General features: G+C 34.6%; 1 long non-coding RNA gene across 3 annotated transcripts in view; it reads right to left on the reverse strand.

Annotated features, from left to right (window-relative positions):
* Positions 1-5,338: 5,338 nt before the first annotated feature.
* LOC116419644 overlaps positions 5,339-22,771 on the reverse strand; it is a 97,399-nt gene continuing 79,966 nt past the window's right edge. Inside the window, exons 3-5 of one of the 3 annotated variants that reach the window (XR_004229908.1) lie at positions 21,559-21,675; positions 5,895-6,021; positions 5,339-5,490 (exon numbers count right to left, since the gene is read on the reverse strand). This is a non-coding gene — a long non-coding RNA (uncharacterized LOC116419644). Of the gene's footprint in view, positions 5,491-5,894; positions 6,022-18,647; positions 18,873-21,558; positions 21,676-22,771 lie in introns of those variants that run through there. The other 2 variants (XR_004229910.1, XR_004229909.1) reach the window with 2 other exon arrangements.

Raw genomic sequence — 22,771 nt, forward strand, 5'->3', positions numbered from 1 at the left:
TTTTATGCTACTCATATCATGTTAATGAGAAAAAAAATAAAGAACATAATGATAGCATTTATGCTTAGCTTTGTTGCTAAAGATGAAGAGATAGAGAAATTCTATATAATAGAGAAGTTCCTTAACAAAATCCTCTAAAATAAGTCAATGTATTACTTGAGATATGGAGACAATTTATCATTGTGAGGGAGAGGAGAAAAGTGATTTTTTTATTTCTTTAGGATAAAGAAATGAAAGAATTTAAAGTTTGACCACTGTGTAGAAGCCTTGCATCTATATGGCATAACATATTTCTTCAATAAAAGAACCATTCTTGATTACATATATGTAAATATATTTTGGGCATATATATGTGTATGCAACAATATAAGTATGGATGTGTATATGTGTGCATATGCATATATATGATTATCACTCTGTATCTTTTCTGAATAAACTTTCTGTCTATATTCAGATTTAGTCATTCATTCATAGATCAAAAATTACACGAGATTAGAATAAAGGATTAAAAAGAAGATATTTTGTATCTTTACAACAGCTACTGTTGGGATTATTCGAATAAGTAAATGATGACAAAATTAGGGAAATGGTTAAGACAATGTAAAGGATATAATCATATTTCCTGGAAAAGCTTAATTCATATAAAGCAATCATGATAACAAAGAGGCTAAAAGAACATAAAAAATGACATCATAAAAAAAGATTCCTTAACAAATTTAATGTTGCAGTCAAGAATAAAAATGGATAAACTCATATTAGTCTATTGTTAGTAAATGCTGTTTGTTAATATCAATAATATTATAAATAAGAGTATTAGCAGTAAATTATTAGTTTATTGGTAATATGGTATTATTAACATATTATCTAATTTATAATTTTGTGGAAGATGTTGACATATGTTTCCAAGTACTCTTACCCCTGGAACTCTAAAGAGAAATGGATGGAGAAAGCAAGTGAACAGATGTCCTGTCACAAACATAATCTAAACCAGATTATCCCAAGAGCATTTTTAGATGAGCCTGGAATGACAACACACAGATAAAATAAATGAAATAGATATGTCAGCATTTCTATATACTTATTGATTGATTGGTCCTTTATAACAACATCATTTGTGAAAACTGCCCTTTTCATCTTATGAAAGCCTATCTTTTTATCATTGATGACAAGGGAACCATATGTGGGCTCTAATACTTCATTCCCTTATGAGGAAATAAAAATAGCATCAAAGCAAATTGAGGAGGGAGCATTGTATTGGGTTATATGAAGGATACATGGAAGAAACAAAGACCTAATACTAGAAAAGACTGAATATATTTAGTATGTATTCAAGTAAAGATATAAGTAACTAGAAATAAAAGTGCAAGGAGGCATAAAGAGAATAAATGATGACTTGTAAAAAAATCACTGAAGGTTAAAGATATATAATATATATATATATATATCTCAAATTTAACTAGTTGTAACTAAAGATTTTGGAATTTCCCATTTAGTGATGAAAATATGAAAAAGGGAAGAATCATCTTCCACAGATTAATTTATATATATATATATATATATAAAATTAATTTTAAGGATAAATTCCCAACTCGCACTCACACCAAAGCATCAATTCCCCAGAGAGAAGCTTACTACTAATCTCCCTTGGATTGTGTGTCTGTGTTAATACAGTAATTCACTAGTCACTACTCATGTGCTTCCATGGCTTATCAGACAAAATCAATTAACTTTAAGAAAAGGTACTTAAACCTAAATTCAATAGAAAATTAAATATATAAGACTTAACATCAAAGAATAATTCCAAAGATCTCAATAAAGAAAAAATATTTATGTTCTATATGTAAAAATGTAAACCATATATCTAAGATTGACATTAGTAATTGTGTCATTTAAAAGAAAAATTAGGGAAGAACCAAATATTATGTGATACTACAAAGCAACAATATTTAGGAAAAGGGAAAACTAGTAAATATGCTATACAAATGACATGCAAGAGCAAGAACTGACAAAAAGGGATTAAATAGGGGATAAAGGCTGATAGTTATGAAAGCCTACTCAAATGAGGAATGGGTTAAATGGGGAACAATACACATACATATATCACACATATACAAACACACACACACATATATATCTATGCATATATAGCACCCTAAATATATATATAAAGAAACAAGGGGAATGGAATAGAATAAGGTGGAGTATAGAAGGATACATAGATTAGTAGTGAGGCAAAGGTGTGCCATTATGGGAATGGGATAAAGAGAGGGAGAAAGAATGGTAAGGGGATATAAGGTAGAGTTCCTACTAGTACTGGGGGAAGATTAATAATAGCAAAGGAAATTAAGGAGTAGAACCAAATTAGAGGAGTTAGTAAAGATAGGAAATAAGAGATATACACAAACATAACAATAATGATCAGGAGTAGAATTTATTACCAAAAAAGTAGGTGATAGTAATAATCATTAATCTCAGATAAAGTCAAACTTAAAATTTCAATCTAGAGAAATATATTATATATAAGTTGTATCAATATTGTATATTTTAAGTTTGACTTTATCTGATATTAATGATCCATATTTCCTATCCATATTTCCATATGAATGATAGAAAGCTGAGAAAGAAGCATGTACTAGAAGAAGAGGGAACTGAGACAAATATTGGAGGGAATTATCTCCGGAAAAAGAGTTCCACAAAGAAAAATTTTTACAATGGAGGAAGAGATGGCAGGGGAACAGGCAATATTCAAATCTCACTTTCATTTAAACTGGTTCAAAGAGGGAAGAATACACACACAGACACAGACACAGAGAGATACACAGACATACACACACATGTGTATGCACACACACACACACACACACACACACACACAGAGTTGGGAATAGAAATCTATTTTACCTAACAAGAAAGTAGGAGAGAATGGGATAAGAAAAAGGGATATGGTAAAAGGGGGGATTGATTTAAAGAGGCATGGATCAGAAGCAAAAGAGTGAGTTTGTATGTTATTCTCTCTTTCATCTAATTCTAATGAGTAAGATTCAAAGTCTCCTCCATGTTGGGATAAGAACTTACTGTTTGATAAAAATTGCTGGGAAAATTGGAAACTAATATGGCAGAAACTAGGCATTGATCCATACTTAACGCCGTACACCAAGATAAGGTCAAAATGGGTTCATGACCTAGGCATAAAGAATGAAATTATTAATAAATTAGAGGAACATAGGATAGTTTACCTCTCAGACCTGTGGAAGGGGAAGGTTTTTATGACCAAAGCAGAACTAGAGATCATTACTGATCACAAAATAGAAAATTTCGATTATACCAAACTGAAAAGTTTTTGTACAAACAAAACTAATGCAGACAAGATTAGAAGGGAAGCAATAAACTGGGAAAATATTTTTACAGTCAAAGGTTCTGATAAAGGCCTCATTTCCAAAATATATAGAGAATTAACTCTAATTTATAAAAAATCAAGCCATTCTCCAATTGAAAAATGGTCAAAGGATATGAACAGACAATTCTCAGATGAAGAAATTGAAACTATTTCTAGTCATATGAAAAGATGCTCCAAGTCATTATTAATCAGAGAAATGCAAATTAAGACAACTCTAAGATACCACTACACACCTGTCAGATTGGCTAAGATGACAGGAAAAATAATGATGATTGTTGGAGGGATGTGGGAAAACTGGGACATTGATTCATTGTTGGTGGAGTTGTGAACGAATCCAACCATTTTGAGAGTAGTTTGGAACTATGCTCAAAAGTTATCAAACTGTGCATACCCTTTGATCCAGCAGTGTTACTACTGGGATTATATCCCAAAGAGATTATAAAGAAGGAAAGGGACCTGTATGTGCACGAATGTTTGTGGCAGCCCTTTTGTAGTGGCTAGAAACTGGAAACTGAATGGATGTCCATCAGTTGGAGAATGGCTGAATAAATTGTGGTATATGAAAATTATGGAATATTACTGTTCTGTAAGAAATGACCAACAGGATGATTTCAGAAAGGCCTGAGAGACTTACACGAACTGATGCTAAGTGAAATGAGCAGGACCAGGAGATCATTATATACTTCAACAACAATACTAGATGATGACTAGTCCTGATGGATCAGGCCATCCTCAGCAACAAGATCAACCAAATCATTTCTAATGGAGCAGTAATGAACTGAACTAACTATACCCAGAAAAAGAACTCTGGGAGATGACTAAAAACCATTACATTGAATTCCCAGTCCCTATATTTATGCACACCTGCATCTTTGATTTCCTTCAAAGCTAATTGTACAATAATTCAGAGTCTGATTCTTTTGTACAGCAAAATAATGTTTTGTCATGTATACTTATTGTGTATCTAAGTTATATTTTAATATATTTAACATCTACTGGTCATCCTGCCATTTAGGGAGGGTGGGGGTAAGAGGTGAAAAATTGGAACAAGAGGTTTGGCAATTGTTAATGCTGTAAAGTTACCCATGTATATATCCTGTAAATTAAAGGCTATTAAATAAAAAAAAAAAAAAAAAAACAAAGTCTCCTCCATGTTTCTCATATTCCTGTCCTCTACAAAAGCTCTTGTTGTACCTCTTTAATGGCAGAAAATTTACTTCATTCTACTTCTCCCTTTATTCTTCTTTCAGTTCCTTCCTCTCTATCACACCTTAATTTTAATTTTAGATAATTGTCCCATCATGTTCAATTTATACCCATGCCTTCTGTATATGTATATTCCTTCTAATTTCCCTAATAATTGGAAAGTTTTGGGGAGTTACAAAATGTTTTGGAGAGAGGAGGAAGATAAAAGAAAATTTGGAACTCAAAGTTTTAAGAAATGGATGTTAATTTTTTTTCATGTAAATGGGGAGAGATGAGACATTAAGTAAAAAAAAAATCAAAATATGTTTTTAAAAATACTTGGGATAAAGTCTCAGTTACCTGAATAGGGAGAAGAAACCATCAAAAACCTTATGCAAGAAGAAGCACTTGATCCTGCTTTAATTGAAGTTAAGGATTTTAAAAGGTGAATGTGAGGTGGGAGGTCATTTGAAATACATTTTCATAGTCACATAAGTGAGCTAAATGTGCAGGATATAGGAGACTGACTTGGGTGAATAATCTGGGAACTGATAAGATCCTTCTAAGTAAAGAGGGAACAAAACTAACAGTTCTTTGCCTCTCTTTTGCATTGTTATGTGAGATCTCAGACTACTAAAATGTGAATCCATTGGATCCTTTACCATAGACCTGGGGTTAAGGTAAGAATGGGTGTAAAGTAAGAGTTAAGGTAAGTAACTAATTTTTTAAATTAAATTAAAATTTTAAAACTCCAATGAGAATCATTTTATTCATTTTCTATCACTCACCCTTGTGACCAAATTTTAGACTTCCTCCACACCAAGATCTACTTCTAGACCTCTAGGATCTTGAATGGCTGAGACCACAGTCTTCTCTTAGGAGGGAATAGACAGCACCTCACATGTAATCTAGAAGAGAGAAAAAGAGGGAGAGGGCAACAGAATCATAATACCTAGCTACAAAACTGTTCATCATGATGATCATGGCATTTCCACATTATCCTGGCATCCATGAAGAATTCTAGAGTTGTGGCTTCTTCCACGCTGCATTTTTGACACATGTTTTCTATAAAATTGGACCTCACATATATGCTGTGGACATATATCTGCTTTATTTCTATGCCCTGATACATTGGGACAAACTGTTTTCTCTTTCTGTCTATATGATGATGGTAAGGTCATTTAAATTCTTTGGGCTTCATTTTTCTAATTTTTTAAAATTAAGGTATGAGACAAAAGTAGCTTATGCAAACTTTTCCAGAGAAATCTAAACTAGGATCATATTGTAATACTGTAATAGGGGATTGTCTTACCTCATGGTTTGTGGTTCAAGGGGACAGTCATTTTCTCTCAGACATGAGAGCAGTATGTACTCAGAATCTCTGAGTTGGGTGATGTGCTTTAGTCATATCTCTCAGTTATTAATTAAAGCCGCAGAGTCTGCAAGAGAACAAACTAAAAAGTATACTTAGCAGCTGCATCATCAAAGGAGATGGATCCTCTTCCCTTCCTGAGACCTAATGAAATAAATTTGAAAAGATCCATGCTACAGAGGCAGTAGACCAAAGGAGAACCTGAAATTCAGGCTCAGCTGTGACTGAGAAAGAAGAGATCCAATTTGTTGTAGGTGTCATAGAGCAGAAGTTTCAGACTAATGCTTCATTTAGAAACCACTTATTCACAGGCTGAGGAGAATTATAAAAAGTACGCTTTGCCCCAACTTTCCTTCTCTGTGTTTGTCAAGCAGCAGAACTTGTAATTTTCCTGCTCCCTTGTTTACCAACATTTCCTACAATTTACTATTGTCTCAAATATATAAAAGCCAGGGATTAACTGAACATTCACAAGATTTAGGGAAGAGATCCAAACTTCTAATGAACAATATTAATGTTTCTACTTGGGAACTCTGAGCTGTTATGATTACATCAATAACTTTTCTTTTAGTATAAACTTTATAAACTAATCGACAAAAAGAGCCTGTGGACCTGAGAACTAAAGCATCGCCTCTAGAATAAAAAAAAATAGGAAAAAAAAAACAAGAACTAATTTTTGTGCCAGTGTGTGGCTGATTAAATCTCCAAAAAGGAGAGGCAATGCAGGGAAGAAAAGGTAGTGCCTAAAGTAGATGTCATATCTTATAAACACACACATACACCTACTGAGAACATTTCAACCCAGCCCCTTTCTAACAGGGAAGAAGGAGCAGAATGGATGGATTCCAATGCTCCACATTGGACACTCACTATAGTCATCTTCACAACATTTCTCCTTGTGTTTCTTGACCACATATTTTACTCATGGGCATTTCTATTTAAGCATGGTCTGTGGAGACACCCATTCTTCCATTTGTGAAAAAGAAACAAATAATTATGAGAAAGAGGGTTCTTTTACCACTTTTGTTATTATTTTATTTAAAACTGTTGTCTAGAACTGGTTGTATCTGACTGGGTCACAATGAAAAATAAACACAACGATGGGGCAGGAAATAAAAAAAGCATATGCTTTTCATATGCTGTTTCAAGTTGAGGTGAATCTACATTAGATTATGGCCTTGGCTTGATTTGGGAGTAACTTTCTGAATTAGCAGCAAATTGTATAATACATTTAACAATTCCAAATTTCTCAGCATAGTCTACAATCAAAATATGCTAAATTTCTGGGTCTGATTGTACTTGATTTGCCCAGATTATATTTGTGAAGGCTTTATCTGTCTAGAATGATAATAGGTGATTTGATAGGGAATTGTCAGTATTTTATTCCAGTATACAAGCACTAGAAAAGTACTAATTTCCATCTAGCTCTGCAAATCACTTCCATATTTTGAAACCCTGAAAGAATATAAATCAAAAGGTCCTGAATGCACCTCTGATGGTGTGCTCACTCCCAAAATAAACTAACTTAACACCCCACTGATGTTGAATGCCAATTCAGAGCTCGGCTCTTGAAAAAAAAATTGGTGATCACTCTTTATTTCCACGCTTTCTACTTCCTGAAATCTTCATCCCAAGCCCTCTTTGTCCAGATTTGAGTCATGGTTCACAATGTTCACCTACATTTGTAATAATGCAAAACTCCTTTATAGACTATATCAGCTGGAAGGAGTTCTTGCCCTCTTTGGACTGCCTCCTTTGGCTATCTGATTTTCATGCTGGACGTTCTAAAGATCTGATATCCCAAAAGTGATTAGCAGAAAGATGTTGGTCACTCCTGTCCCTTCACTTTAAAACTCCAATGAGAATGATTTTATTCATTTTCCATCACTCACCCTTGTGACCAAATTTTAGACTTCCTCCACACCAAGACCTACTTCTAGACCTCTAGGATCTTGAATTCTGAAATTAAGGGCTGCCCTGAAGCATAACCTAGAGGAAACATGCAAAGATTTTTTTTTCCAAAGTAAAAGAAAGTTTATGAATGCCATAAACTTGGTATTAATGACAGGCTTACACAATATTCCAAATAAAATTCAGCATGTTCCCAGCTCTTATTCTTACATAGACTAAGAAGCTTATCAATGTACTTGGGTGGTAGGATAGAGCAACACAGGACCATATTTCTAGACCTTCAGTACAATTAGGTGGCAGAGTTGAAAGAGCCCTGAGAGCCTGTGCACCTGTTGCCTTCCCTGATATCAAACTCATGTGCTCCTCTCCATCTTTTTATCATCTACAGTCTGCTGGCGATGCACATCCTGCTGGCTGAACTTATAAAGCTTGTAGGTGACCAGAAGGGCAGGAAAATAATCCCTGACAGGTCTAAGCAGACCTTGGCATGGGACCACCCACTCTACATCCTGTTCTACTTACATTTAGCTGGGGGTAAGGGGAAGCTGTTTCCCTGAGATGGAAATGTGTTATGTTTCCAACAGAGTTTGTTTTTATTTGTTTTTGTTCCAGATCCTTTCCTGGAGAATCTTCACTTCGGAGTATACTGTCCCCACTTCTGCTTTTTCAGATGTGCATTTATCTCTCACTTTTTTTGGACTTAAATAAACCTGACTTTTTTTGAGAGCATGGTTCCCACTGTTCAGACACATATTTCACCATGCCTAGGCTAATTGTTGCTACTTAGTAAGTGGAACCAAATAAAGAAGAAAAGGATTGTTTCCTAGGGCTTGTGGTCGGGCACAGACATTTGTGTGAAAAAAGCAGAGGCCTGGGGTTTTGTGATTAAATTCCATTCCCCTCCTTTGCTTCCTACCAGCAGGGGAATAGGTGGGAGGGCCTAATTTTAAACATTTCTTGTAGGCGGCTAAATTGTCTCCTCTAAGGTAATGCACCACGGGGCTCAGAGGCAAGCCAGGCCTTGTTTGGGGTTATACATTTTTGATTCCCCTTCCATTCATCATTTCTGAAAAAAGAATCTCCCTTGATGGAATAATTGACAAAGTTAATCAGATAAAGAGAAACAATTCTTTGTAGTCAAAGAAGGGTGGGTTTGTACTTGTCAGTATATATTGCTGTGTGTGTGTGTGTGTGTGTGTGTGTGTGTGTGTGTATTCAGTATTCAGTGCTGTTATATGTTGATTTAAAATGGTCAAGGGAATGTATTAATTATTGAAAAAGATTTAAGAGTTGCATATATGTGTGTTCAGTATTCACTGTTTCTATATGTTGATTTAAAATGGCAAGGGAATGTTACTAATTATTGAAAAAAAAATTTGAAAGTTGAAATGAGTGTGTGTGTGTGTGTGTGTGTGTGTGTGTGTAGGTATGTGGGGGGAAAGGGGCAACAATGGGAGATTTTACACATTTCCCTCATTTTATAGATCACATAAAGTATCTTGTTCAACAAAGATCTTATTTGCTCCCTAGACAATCTTCATGATCTTATCTCCCTTCTTCTCACCCGCCCTACACTCATTGATATTTGATATCATAAGGAAGCATAGTTGGCTGCCATATTCAGCTGTTTTTCAGAGTTGATCACCAATGAATGGTAACTGGCTACTGTATGCAGTGCATTTTATTGAATGAGACAAGTGATATCAAATCACAGAAGGTCATAAAAAACAAAGGAATATACAATTCCAGAATCTTTGGATAGCCTAAGACTCAATCCTGACTGTCTTAAAAGAGAAGAAAAATGGAATATCAATGATTTTTTTGTGTGTGTGTTTTCTGTTGGGAAGATTTTCTCCCAGATTCTGATCTTGGACCCCAGGGAAGAATGTGAATGGTTAAGATCCCACCAAAGTCAAGGGAAAGGAGACAAATGAAGGTAATTGGTTGTTACTAATCAATGAGCTAGAGTCCATGTACTCAAGTCTTCAGGAGGTTGAGAGTTCGAAGTTAAAGGGCTGCCGTGAACTAGTACTGAGTCTAACCTAAAGAAAGTCTTCCCAGCCCTTTATCTCTGAAAACCCCTGAATTGGGCAGCAGTTGATGACCCTAAATATCTTTTTAAGGTAAATGGGAGGGGGGATCAGATAATAAGATAGGGGCTGCTTTCTGAGCAGTTTACTACAGAGAGGGAATGGTATGGGTTGATATAGAGTGGATATGGCAGAAACTCTACATTATTCAACAGCATTGACCAATAGTTTGATGAGCTAGTGATGAGAACAGATGGGGGAGAAAGAAATCATTGGGCAGTGAGGAGCCATGTGGTCCTTTAATTATTTTCCCTTGTTTCTTCATGTTAATTCTTACAGAGAGATGTCTTAGTCAGCCTCGCATCATAAGCTATCCTGCCAATTCAAGAAAGGATAATTGAAGACATGAAGTCACATTATTATTGTTTGTGGCAGCTCAATTGCATAGTAAATAGAATACTAAAAATGGCCTCAGAAAAACCCAAGTTCAAATCTAGCCTCAGATATAGACCAAATGTGTGATGGGAAAAGCACAGAACTTATATCCTCATCTGTGAAATAGGGATAATAGTAGCTCCTAACCTCACAAGGTTGTTTTGATGAACAATTCAATTAGAGAAAATCTGCAAAGCTCTTTTTAAACCTTAATGTACTATGTAACTGTGAGCTTCATTAATGTTATTACCAACTGAGCTTGCTTTCATTTATTCAGATTATTCTTCAATCTAACAGAAGTTCGAATGTAGCAAAAGAGTGTCCATATGTGGTTTCCAGTGCCCATGGGTTCCTTCTATACAATATGGTTTTTTCCCACTTCAGTGCTTTTGAACATTCCTTGCCTAGAATGCACTCCCTTCTCATCTCTACAGTTTTGGAATCTCCAGCTCCTTTCCATCAGCTCCAGAGTCCCTCCAGCACAAAGTCTTTTCTTATCTCATAAGGTTCCCTGATCCTTCCCCCACAAATTTACTGTCTTTTTTTCCTGAAGCAGCTACATCCACATGTCAAACTTCCTGTTCTTCTATCACATTAGCTCTTTATAAACTAGTTTTTTTTTTTTAATTTGTGTGTTCCCATGACTACAACAGTCCATGGGACATAGTAGGTATTTAATTAAATAGAGTTGAAAGGAATTTCTAAATGGATCTACCCCCAGACTATTAAAGGTCACTATGAAATGAGAAAGAGAGAAAAGAAAAAGTGAGGCAAATAGGAGATAGAACTGCCAGACCTAATGTTAAAAAGTAAATTCTCAATCAAGCCTGGAAAAGAGATGGTAAGAACATATAAAATATTGTATTTAGTAAAATTTTAAAAATTATTTATTTTTAATTATTTTAATAAAATAACAATAAATTAAAAATATTTTATGAAGAAAATTAACTAAGTAGGAACAGAGAATCATTCAACTGATAAAAATCTCTCTAAAAAGTCTAACTAGCAGCAGAGAATCATTCAACTGTATTGAATACAAAAATATCTCTAAAAAGTGACATGTAAGATATCAACTAAAAAAATATATAAGATAATATGCACTGAATTAATGCAAATAGATAAGCCCCAAATCAAGTATATGACATACAAGTTAACAATTGTATGAGAAACAAACAATTCTCAACATAAGAATTGGGAATCATTAGCAACTCTATGAAAATGTGCTAAACCACTAATAATAACGAAGGGTCGAATCAAATTAAGTCTGAGATTTTGCTTTATGCTTAGAAAACTATAAAAGGTGGCACAAGAGAGTCAATAATGGAGGGGTTATGGAAAGACAGGCATACTAATTCATTATTAATGAAGATGAAAATTGAGCCAATCATTTTTAAAAAGCAATTAGGAATTATTCAAAGAAAGCTTCTAAAATATCCATATTCTTTGACTGAAAAAAAAAATCACTGCTAGAAGTCATGCGCTGGATTTTGAGGTCAAAGTTAAAGATGGAAAGAAAGTATCACAAGTGTATGATCACTAGACCATCACAGTCCTGGAAATTGCTAGGTAGGGATAAGTTCTTTGGTCTGATCCTTACCATCCTTGATACATGCTTTGGTCTGAGATTATTCTTCCCAACTTTCATCAAATGACTTATTCATGTTAGTAACTGGGTTTTAATGGAAAGTCTTAAAGTATGTACTCCAACAGAAAGCACCATGAGAGCTTGCATTGGTGCTATTCCCACACATGGGAGAATAAGGATGAACCAACTGCACCCCAAAATACACTTCAAAAAATTTGACTTCAGGTGTGTGTTTCTATTAAGATTGTCTTTTATACCCTGCTGTGACCACTGATATATAGCAAAAGGCACTGCAAAAATATGTACTGCTATTGGAAGGAAAAGACAAAACAATTTGATAGCAAATTAAAGACCCTTCAGCCCCATTTAGCCGGTCATTGGGATTTTTATATCTAAGCTATAAATGTCAAAATTGTTGTAAACTAACATTAACATTAATGATGTGAAACCTTCTAACACTTAAAGAGTTGAAGATTAATGCAAAGAAACTTCATTCTGTAAGTCCTGATGGTTTATCAGTAAGTTCATAACTAGATTGAGATCAGAGAGTGGAGAGAAGCCAGAAGTACCCATCAAAAAGATGATTTGCCTTTGTTCAGAGATTTGAGAACAGAGAGAGGTAATAGATAGGGTGCATCCAAGAAAAACTGTTCAGAAAATTTAAAAAAATTGCAGAAGAAATAGTAACAATACAAGACAAAGATCCATCTTCCCAAGCCACAATTAAAACCAATATCGCTCCTTTTATATAATTTAGCTCCCTTTATCTATTTATCTTTTTTTTTTTTATCTTCACCTTGAGATATCATCTTATTTTAGTACTCTTCATTTTTCATGTGAAGAAACTGACTGAGAGGAGATAAGTAATTTGCTTGGGGTCACATGGCACCAGTACAAGATAGGATTCAATCACAGTTACTCAGTCATTCAACAAGTATTTATTTAATTGTTCTCATGTCCTAGGTACTGTGCTAAGAACTAATGACACAAACAGAAACAAAAAAGGAAGCAGTCCTTGCCCTCAATGTCCTTGCATTCTAATAGTAAAAGAAAACACAAGAAAAAGGGAGTAGAGAATGGGAAAAAAGCTACACAGAGACACTAATAAATTATTGGTGGAGTTGTGAAGTGATCCAACCATTCTGGAGAGCAATTTGAAACTATGCTCAAAAAGTTATCAAACTGTGCATACCTTTTGACCAGCAATATTTCTACTAGGCTTATATCCCAAAGAAATCTTTGGAACCCACCTGTGCAAATATGTTTGTAGCAGCCCTTTTTGTAGAGAACTGCCTATCAGTTGGAGAATGGCTGAATAAGTTATGGTATATAAATGTTATGGAATATTATTGTGGAGTATTATGGAATATTATCATTGAAATGATCAGCAGGATGAGTTCAGAGAGACCTGGAGAGACTTACATGAACTGATGCAGAGTGAAATGAACAGAACCAGAAGATTATTGTATATGGCAACAACAAGATGATCAGTTTTGATGGATGTGGCTCTTTTCAAAATGAGATGATCCAGGCCAGTTTCAATGATTTGTGATGAAGAGAGCCATCAACACCCAGAGAGAGGACTGTGAGAATGGAGTGTGAGTCACAATATAGCATTCTCACTCTTTTTGTTGTTGTTTGCTAGCAATTTAATTTCTCTTTTTTTTTTTTTCCTTTTTGATTTGACTTTTCTTGTGCAGCAAGCTAATTGTGTAAATATGTATGCGTATACTGGATTTAACATAAAATTTGGATTACTTGCCATCTAGGAGAGGGAGTGGTGGAAAGAGGGAGAAATTGGAACATAAGGCTTTACAAGGGTTAATGCTGAAAATTATATATGCATATGTTTTGAAAATTAAGAAGCTTTAACAAATAAAATAAAATAAAAAGGTAGCCAGAGAAATGAACAAGATTTAGTCCAGAGAACGTGTGATGACTGCTCTGAGGCCCTTCCCCAAAATGGAGGATCTAATACAAACTCAATAAAGACAGAAAAACTTTCCTCCCCCTAACTTTCAATTCAATTATTATTTATGCATCATTCTCTCAGATATAAAATGAAAGCAAATAACAACTACAGATGATAGACTTGTATGTAAATTACTAAAGCCTAAATAAGGAAGTTTGAAAAATTCTGTGACATCATTTTTGGGAATACCCTGACAGATTTTTTTTTTCTCCTAGCAATATATTAAGTGTCTGAGGCCAAATTTGAACTCACATCCTCTTGACTTCAGGGCTGCTTTATCCACTGCAATACCTAGCTGCCCAACCCTGAAAGAATGTTAGAATCATAAGCCATAAAGCTAGAAGAAACTTAGAGATCCCTGGATATTGCAATGATTTATGTTTGATTTAGTTGAGCCACAATGGTGCTTCTTTTGTAAACTTTCTTTTGGTTTTCCCAGTTAGGAGTGTGTATAAATCCAAAGCATCTCTCTTCTCAGTTCTTTGTTTAACTTACAGTGAGATAAGCATAAGACCAATTAAGACAGAACATCAAAGAATAAAAACAAAAGCACAGTTTTGTTTTGTTTGTTTATTTTGTGGAGGATTGGAAAGAAAGACTCAAATAGGTACTTTAAGTTACTCTGTCCCTCAATAAAATGAGGTGTCATCACATTGGGATTTCGCTTTTAAGTCCCAATGTACTGCTAGAGGTATCATTCATGGCACTCCTGAAACCAAAGATGGGAAGAATAGATGGACCCACTTAAGTATGAAAGCATTAGAACTGTGAGAAAATTGAGGGATTAACTCTCTAGATATTTTACAAAAACAAAGACAATGATAAGTCCATTGCATATTGGCTCTTGTCACACTACCTCTGGGAAAATTTTTTGTGGTTCTAAATGTCCTTGTTTAAAAAGGGCATTGATAAACTCAAGGATACCAAGAGGAAGAAAAACAGAATGGTGAAGAACTTTGAGTCAGTGCCAGATGAAGAATGATCAAATGTTTAAATGATCGCAATGTGGAAGCAACAACTAACTCCTTCTACTTGGCCCCAGATGTAAGAACAAGGAGAAAAACAGAAAATGAAGATGAAAATTTAAGCTTTATGTGAAAGATGGGGGGATGTTATCATAACAAATAGAACTTTCAAAGTAGAAGAAGCTGTCTCACATGATGCTGTTTGGTGGGCTTTGTTTTTATTTTCTTCCTTGGAGATCTTTAAAATAAGACTGGATGACCACTTATTGCAGATATTATAGTGAGGACAAACCTATCAAATATGAGTACAACTAGATTTCTGCTTTGGTCCCTTCCAACATAAAGATTTTATGAATCTGTAATACTAAAACTTTTGAGAAAAATTACTGATGTGGTTCCTCTCCAAAAAGGCTAGCAAGAAAATATAAATAACTTGCAATCCATCTGTCTATGTTCTCAATTGTGGAAAAAACTGTGTAAAGAATATTTTACTCATGCATCAAAGGGATGCCTTATGAAAATATGAGTGGGGAAGAAGTGGCTTTTGTCGACAATATTCTTTGGCAGACCAAATCTATTTGGTCAATGCATCAACATTTACATCTATATTCTCATTCTCTCTCTCTCTCTCTCTCTCTCTGTCTGCATATGCATGCATATATGTACATGTTCATATACACATGTATACATACATATATGTATGCATATTGTGAATATATCATAATATTTATAGTTATATGTTTTCTCAAGGAAGATTATAAGTACACACACATACCCATATGCCAATAAATTTTAACACCAATAACCTTCCTCTGAAGATCTATAACTATGAATCACAAAATGGCAACATCCAAGGAAATAAAATATGGATCTCCTGAAGGACAATGGGAATCATGAAACATATAGACTATAAGTACTAAGAAATCCTGCACTAAAAAAGGGGAAAAAAGTTATATGAAAGACATTATCAAAGACATGCATAATGAGCAAAGGCTAGTAGGACATCATATCTAGAAGGTGAGGGGAAATGGAGCATTTCAAATGTGCCATTGATAGGTAGATAATGCTCAGTCCTAGCCCAAGGTCCCTAGAAAGCTAATGGAGGATATGTGGAAAGATATGTAAGAGAGCCACAATAGCAAGAAGGCATTAATTCATTCAACCCTATCCTGATGTGTGTACATGTGTGTGTGGGGGAGGAGTCACCTCCAAAATCAGATCACTGATTCATTGAAATAAACATATAGATTCTATTAAAATTATTCCTCCTTTTTCAATGAAAAGTAAAAATTATTATCATTCATTTTCATTTCATTTCATTATTCATTTCATAATCATTATTTTCACATTATTTTATATTTGACTTTGCCAAAGAAGAGATGAAAGTATACAAGTATTTGGTAAATATTTTCAGTCCCTTGCCTCTGTGACATAAAATATGAGTGATTAATGAGAAAGAAAATTTCCCAATGGAAAAATAAATATAAAAATTCACATAAGAAAAGAACTCACTAAAAAAAAGTTGGCTAAATACAAAAAAGGCACAAAAGATCAATAAAGAAAATAATTTCTTAAGAATTAAAATTGTGTAATTAGAAGCTTATAACTCCTAAAGACATCAAGAAACAACCACAGAAATTCAAAAGAATGAAAAAATAGAAGAAAATATGAAATATCTCAAAAAGGTACAAACCCTGTCTCTGAAAAGCAATGTATTGTCTGGATGAACTTTGTCAAGTCTATAACAATTCCTTAATTTATAAATGGTCAACAGAATATGAACAGACAAATCAAAACAATCTGTAGTCATACAAAAGTGTTCTAAATCATTGATTGGAAAAAATGCAATTTAAAACAACCTTGAAATATCATCTCTTTCTCTGTCTCTGTCTCTGTCTTGCTCTCTGTCTCTGAATGTCTTTATTCTCTGCCTCTGTCTTTCAGTCCCTATCTTTCTCTTCCTCTCTCTGTCTCTGTCTCTCTGTCTCTCTCTCTCTGTCTCTGTTTTTGTCTTTTTCTCTCTCTTTCCCCCACTCCCCCATACATATAAGTTAGACCATAATCATTTATTAAGCTCTTACTCTGTATCTGACACTATTTTGGGGGAATCCAAGGATAAAGACAGTGTCTACTCTCAAGGTGCTCCCAGTCCAATATATGAAACACCATTAACACCAGAGTACTCTCTGGTATATCTGTGTTGTGTGTGTGTGTGTGTGTGTGTGTGTGTGTGTATGCATGTATATATGTATGTCCTTACATATCTGGGAAGAGATATAATGAAGGCATAAAATCCAGAGCAATATAAGATTAGACGCAATGATCGTATGCTTGGGAGAAATAACTAAACATTCTAAACAGGATCTATCCCCCCTCCCCCCAGAGGCATTTGGCATTAAAAAGCCAATATCCCATATACACCAAGAGCCCATTGATGCTGAGAATGGCATAAAGTACTGATTGAATTTCTGAATTTCTCTATAATACTAATATATTCAAGTTGGAAACTGTAGTTGAAATGGAAATACAATCCCCTTTTCAGAGACGTTTACTAAATCCATCAGAAGGGAAGTGGCAACAGAGTGAGCATTTTCTTAATTTGCCATCCCAGAAGAAAGTCCCTTAGGCTCCCTCTTTATTCTATGGGCACTTGGCCTGACAGGGACTTGCCACTTCAAAATATGATACAATTCAGCAAATAAAATAAAATATTTGAAAGCAAAATAGTTAGTTTTATGTACTTTCAGACTTTTTTCATACTCAAAGCAAAAAATCAAAAGAGCTGAGGTTAGTATTTGGCAGACACTCCGTCCTTAGACTAGAATGTTTACTATATTTAAAACAAAAATTAAATTTCTTACATCTGGATACATTAGGAGAAACGGGATAGCATGCTAATGTAACTTCTCTGGGAGCAAATGAATTCCCTAACCAACTGAAATCAGCAGCTGACTTCTGCACACATTTTTCTTCTTCTTGGTGAATAAGGCAAGACTAAGCACTTTCTTAGAGTATCAGAGTATTGAGTCCAGCTCATTTTTTTTTTTACATTTTGTATAATCCTTGAACAAAAATAAATGGATTTGTCAAGTCAACAAAGATACAATGTTGTGTGTAATATATAGAATGATGCCATTGGAACCAGGAAACCGGGGTCCAAATCAGGCTTGAAATTAACAAATATTTATTAAGCATTTACAGTGTGTGATGGTGTGAAGGATTCCAAAACAGATCATAGTCCATCCAGTAAAGGCACTTTGCTTAGATATTTTGTATGACTGTGACCTTGGGCCAACTACTTCCTCTTTGTGAAAGACAGTTTCCCCCTCTATAAAATTGGGATGATAATCGCACTTACATGGGATGATTGTTCTAAGAATTAAATATGATGTGTTTATAAAGTTTCTTTTTCAGATTTTAAGCTGCTTGTATAAATACCAAGCATGTTATTATCATTGAAAGCCTTGCCTTTAATTCCCAAAAGTTTTATGGATGCATGCAACTAGTTGGCATTTCAATAAACTTGAGGTGCTGGGCTGCCTAAAGTTCTTCAACTGGATGTCATTTGGCCCTCCTCAGAGGGGTCATTAAGATCCAAGATACTTGTTCAAATATGAGTCGGATTAGATGGCTTTTAAGGATCCTCTTAGTTCATAGATTATGAGAGACTGTAAGAAACAGGTGATTAATGTGATTCAGACTGTCCAGAGAGATTCTGACTCATCTGCAAGGCAGTACCCTATTGCTTGTTCCTGGAAATGCAAGGCACTTGTGAGCAAAGAAACAGACCAGACATTAGCCTTTATTCTATCAGATTCTGAGACATGAGGAAGATAAGGGAATTTTCCTAGTATGTATTAAAACTCCAGGAGGAAAACAAAATTGCCATCTCTGTCTGCCTTGGCTTTGGTAACTGTTTGTTAAGAATGCATAGTTACCTAGAATATGCTCCAATTCCAAGAAGACTTGGCCAATGTCATCTGAACGAATGTCTATGAGATATAACTGCCACCTCACCATCTGTGGGGAATAGGTGGCAGAAGAGATTCAGTTTTCTTCAGTATCATTTGTAGCAAATATACAAAAAGCTTTGGAACTTGAAGCAACCCACTGAAATACAGTGGATAAAGGACCAAGTCTGAACTTTAGAAATAAAACAAGCATTTCCATAACAAAATAGAATTGAAAAAAAAGATGATTGCACATGAAACTGCAGATCTATTATGTACAACTTGCTATGCCTTTTAAATATATAATAAAGTTATCATGTAAATATCTTTCATGTCCTCCCCCATTCTAGAGATCTCTATCATCAGATGTATATATGTGTATTTATGTGTAAAATTACATATTTTTCATTAGTTCTTTCTGTGAATGAAGATAGCATCTTTTTTCATAGTTAATTGGCACATTATAATCATCAAAATGACTTAATTGTTCAAAGTTTTTCTTAAAATAATATTGCTGTTACTGCATAAAAAGTTCTTCTGGCTCTCCTCATGTCATTCTTCTTTATTTTGTGCAAACCTATCCATGTTTTTCTAAGTTCATTGAGCTCATCATTTCTCATAGTACAGTAGTATTCCATCACAAAGTTGTTTAGCCATTCCCCAATTGAAGGCACCTCTGCAATTGCCAGTTTTTTGCCACCATGTAGAGAACCACTATAAATATTTTAGAATACATATGCTCCTTTCCTTTTTCCTTAATCATCTTTGGAAATAAAACAAATAATGACATTACTGAGTCAAAAAGTGAAAAGTCTAATATCTCTTTGGGCATAGTTCCAGCTTGCTATTCAAAATGGCTATATCAGTTCGCCATTCTTCCAACAATAAATGTTTCCCTCTTTTTCCACATCTCCTGCAACATTTGCCACCTTAACCATTTAATCAATTTGATATGTGTAAATAATATCCTAAAGTTGTTTTTATTTGCATTTCTCTAATCGATAATAATGTAGAATATTTAAAATGTTTTGATTTATCTCAAAGCTGCTTGATTATATTTGACAATTTTTAAATTGGGGAATGACTTGTATTGTTATAGGTTTGACAACATTCTTTATCTATGTGAGAAATGAGATTTTATCTGAGAATCTGTCTATAAATTTTTTCCTTAACACTCTGCTTTCCTTTTGATGTTGGCTGCATTTGTTTTATTTATACAAAAAATATATTTTTTAATTCAACACAATTGAAATTATCCTTTTTAAACCTCACTCTGCTCTCTCTCTCTCTTGCCTGTTCATAAATTGTTCACCTGTCCAAAAGTCAGATAAGTAATATGTTCCATATTCTTCACATTTTATTGTAATATCTTTCATTACCTAGGTTATATATTCGCTTTGATCCAATCTTGGAAAATGGTATAAGGTAATGTGTGCTCAAATTCTGCCATACTACTTTCCATTTTTCCCAATAGTTTTTCCAAATCATGAATTTTATTTAAAAATCTTGTCTTTACACTTGTCAAATCCAAGGTTACTATATTTATTTGCTGATGTAAATTGTCTGTATACTCTGTTCCACTGATCTCCCATTTCATTTCTTAGCCAATACCAGATAGTTTTGATATAATCATTGTCTTATAAAATATTTTAAAATCTGATAATCCTTCCTTTACATTTTTCATTAATTACTTTGTTATTCTTGAATTTTTGTCCTTCCACATGAATTTTGTTATTTTTTTTTATTTCAGTAAAATAAGTTTTGGCAATTTAATTGGGATGACATTTAATATATAGATTAGTTTAGGCAATCTTTTTGTTATATTGGCAGATTTTTTTTGAGAGATAGAAAGGATGTTGATTACAATCCACCCCATTCTATCTAAGAAAAGAATTCCCACTGAAGCATATTCAAGTATCTATCAAAGCTATGTTTGAGTACCTTAGAAGAGGGGAACTGAGGACCTTTCAAAGCAGCCAATTTGATTGTTTGGCAGCTTTAGTTGGCTCAGATTTTCCTTCTTTGACAGACATCATTGACTATCTCATCCTATCCAAATTATTATTACCAATAGTTTGACCTTGAAAGTTTACTTAAGAAGAGTCTGAGATAGGCTTTGAATCTCAAATTAATTGAGCTATCCAGCACCATTGTGCTTTCACATCACATGTATTTACTAATTATTGAGTGGCATTTTGTGCATTTATATATGAAGAATCTGAGGTTTAATAAAGTACCATGAGATGTTCAATGTCATCCAGATTTGAGTGCTGGAACTGGGACTGTAAGCTAGCTTTTTGATTCAAAATCAAAAGAAGTCTTTTCACTGGGTCCTGAGTGAAATAATAATGACAGTGTAGCTTAGTGGATTGTTGGATTCCTAGTGTCAACTCAACTTGAAACAAGGTGAAAACTCAAGGGTGATGTCAGGGTCCTGGTGTTAACTCAATAGAATTGATACAGTGCTTATTGGTTCACACCTTAGAGGGAATCCTTGCAGGGTGATGGGTTGCTAATGCTGATAGATAATAATGCTTGTGTTCACACCTTTAGAGAGCTCATAGAAGCAAGAAATATTTAAGTAATCATTGGAGTTCACACAGTTTAGTATGAGATATCCAAATTTATACCTCCCTTAAGCCCTGCCTCCAGAAGGACGAGTTAACCTTTGGGAGATCATATATATGGAAGTCAATAGATGACTATCGGTGTACGTAGAATGATGCAAAAGGGTCAACAGGAATCACTTTTCATACCTTGCTACTTTTAATTAATGATGAACAGAATCCTCTTCCATGTTGTTGGGTGCTGGTCTCATCTTCCAGAATATCTTGCCAAAGGGGTGATCTTCCAACCTAGATTATCAAAGGTGCCTAAATGAGAAAGAATTGCCATTGGTGAGGAATAATGATTGATATCTGGCTTTTTAGAAGATAACTCTTGTCCTGTAAAGTTTAGAGCAAAATCAGGTTGCCAGGAACAGAAAATAAGAGGAGTAGCCATCAAAGATCTGGAAGATGCCAGAACTTCCTGTAGAAAAACTACCTTTAGGTTTGGGAAGAAAATGAGGAGTGCAACAGTGGGGAAAATGAAATGTAAATATTCAGAAGCAACCTATTCATTCAGATTTAATAAAGGTCTATCCAGTAGTGGGAAATTATTTCAGTGACTTTTAGTAAGTCTTCCATACTCCAGCCAGGTTTGCAGAAGGCACATTGACCATCCTGGGGCCAGGCCAAGCCATTTATTTCAGCTGTCTTCATGATTGATCCTCATCTCTGTGGCCAAATTGACCATACACTGATCCACATCGATCATGAAGACAGCTGAAATGAACAAATTAGCTATGCTGTTGTCCATTCATTTTGCACCTAGCCCTTTAGTTCATAGGTTCTTAAGGGCAGAAAATCAAGGTAACTGCCCTACAAAGTCTGGATTATACCCAAGTCGAATTTCCTTACTTCCTATCCTCTACAATAAGATACATGGAAAAAAGTGAGAATGTTTAATAGTACAAGCTCCTGCCAATACTTGACCATGTCTGCATTCCAATTTTCAGAAGTATTATCTCATCCAAACTCCTGCTAACCAAGAACTCTTCCTTATGTAGCTTGCCCACCTATAAATATTCCATTCTCTCTTCTTTTTGATATGTTGCTGCAGCCCAACTGCTTAACAAGGTCCACAAAGAGAGCCTACATCAAAGAAAGGGGTATTGGAAGGAACTTTTTGGTTCTGCAGTATTAGATCCAAATGATAGTTTTTTTGCTAATGGCAGATGAGGATACCTCTATTACCAAATGATTTGCCACTTAAAGGACTCTAATTCCTAGACTTAAAAAGTCACTGATCTGTCCTGGTTAATTTTTTTTAACATTTAGGGGAACATTTCCTGAAGGCCTCAAGTTGATCTTGAAAAAAAGAAGCTGGTGGTATACAAGATATAGTGTAGACAATTCTTCAAAGTTA

The sequence above is a fragment of the Sarcophilus harrisii genome, chromosome 5, assembly GCF_902635505.1.
Source record: "Sarcophilus harrisii chromosome 5, mSarHar1.11, whole genome shotgun sequence".
Lineage (NCBI taxonomy): Eukaryota > Metazoa > Chordata > Mammalia > Dasyuromorphia > Dasyuridae > Sarcophilus > Sarcophilus harrisii.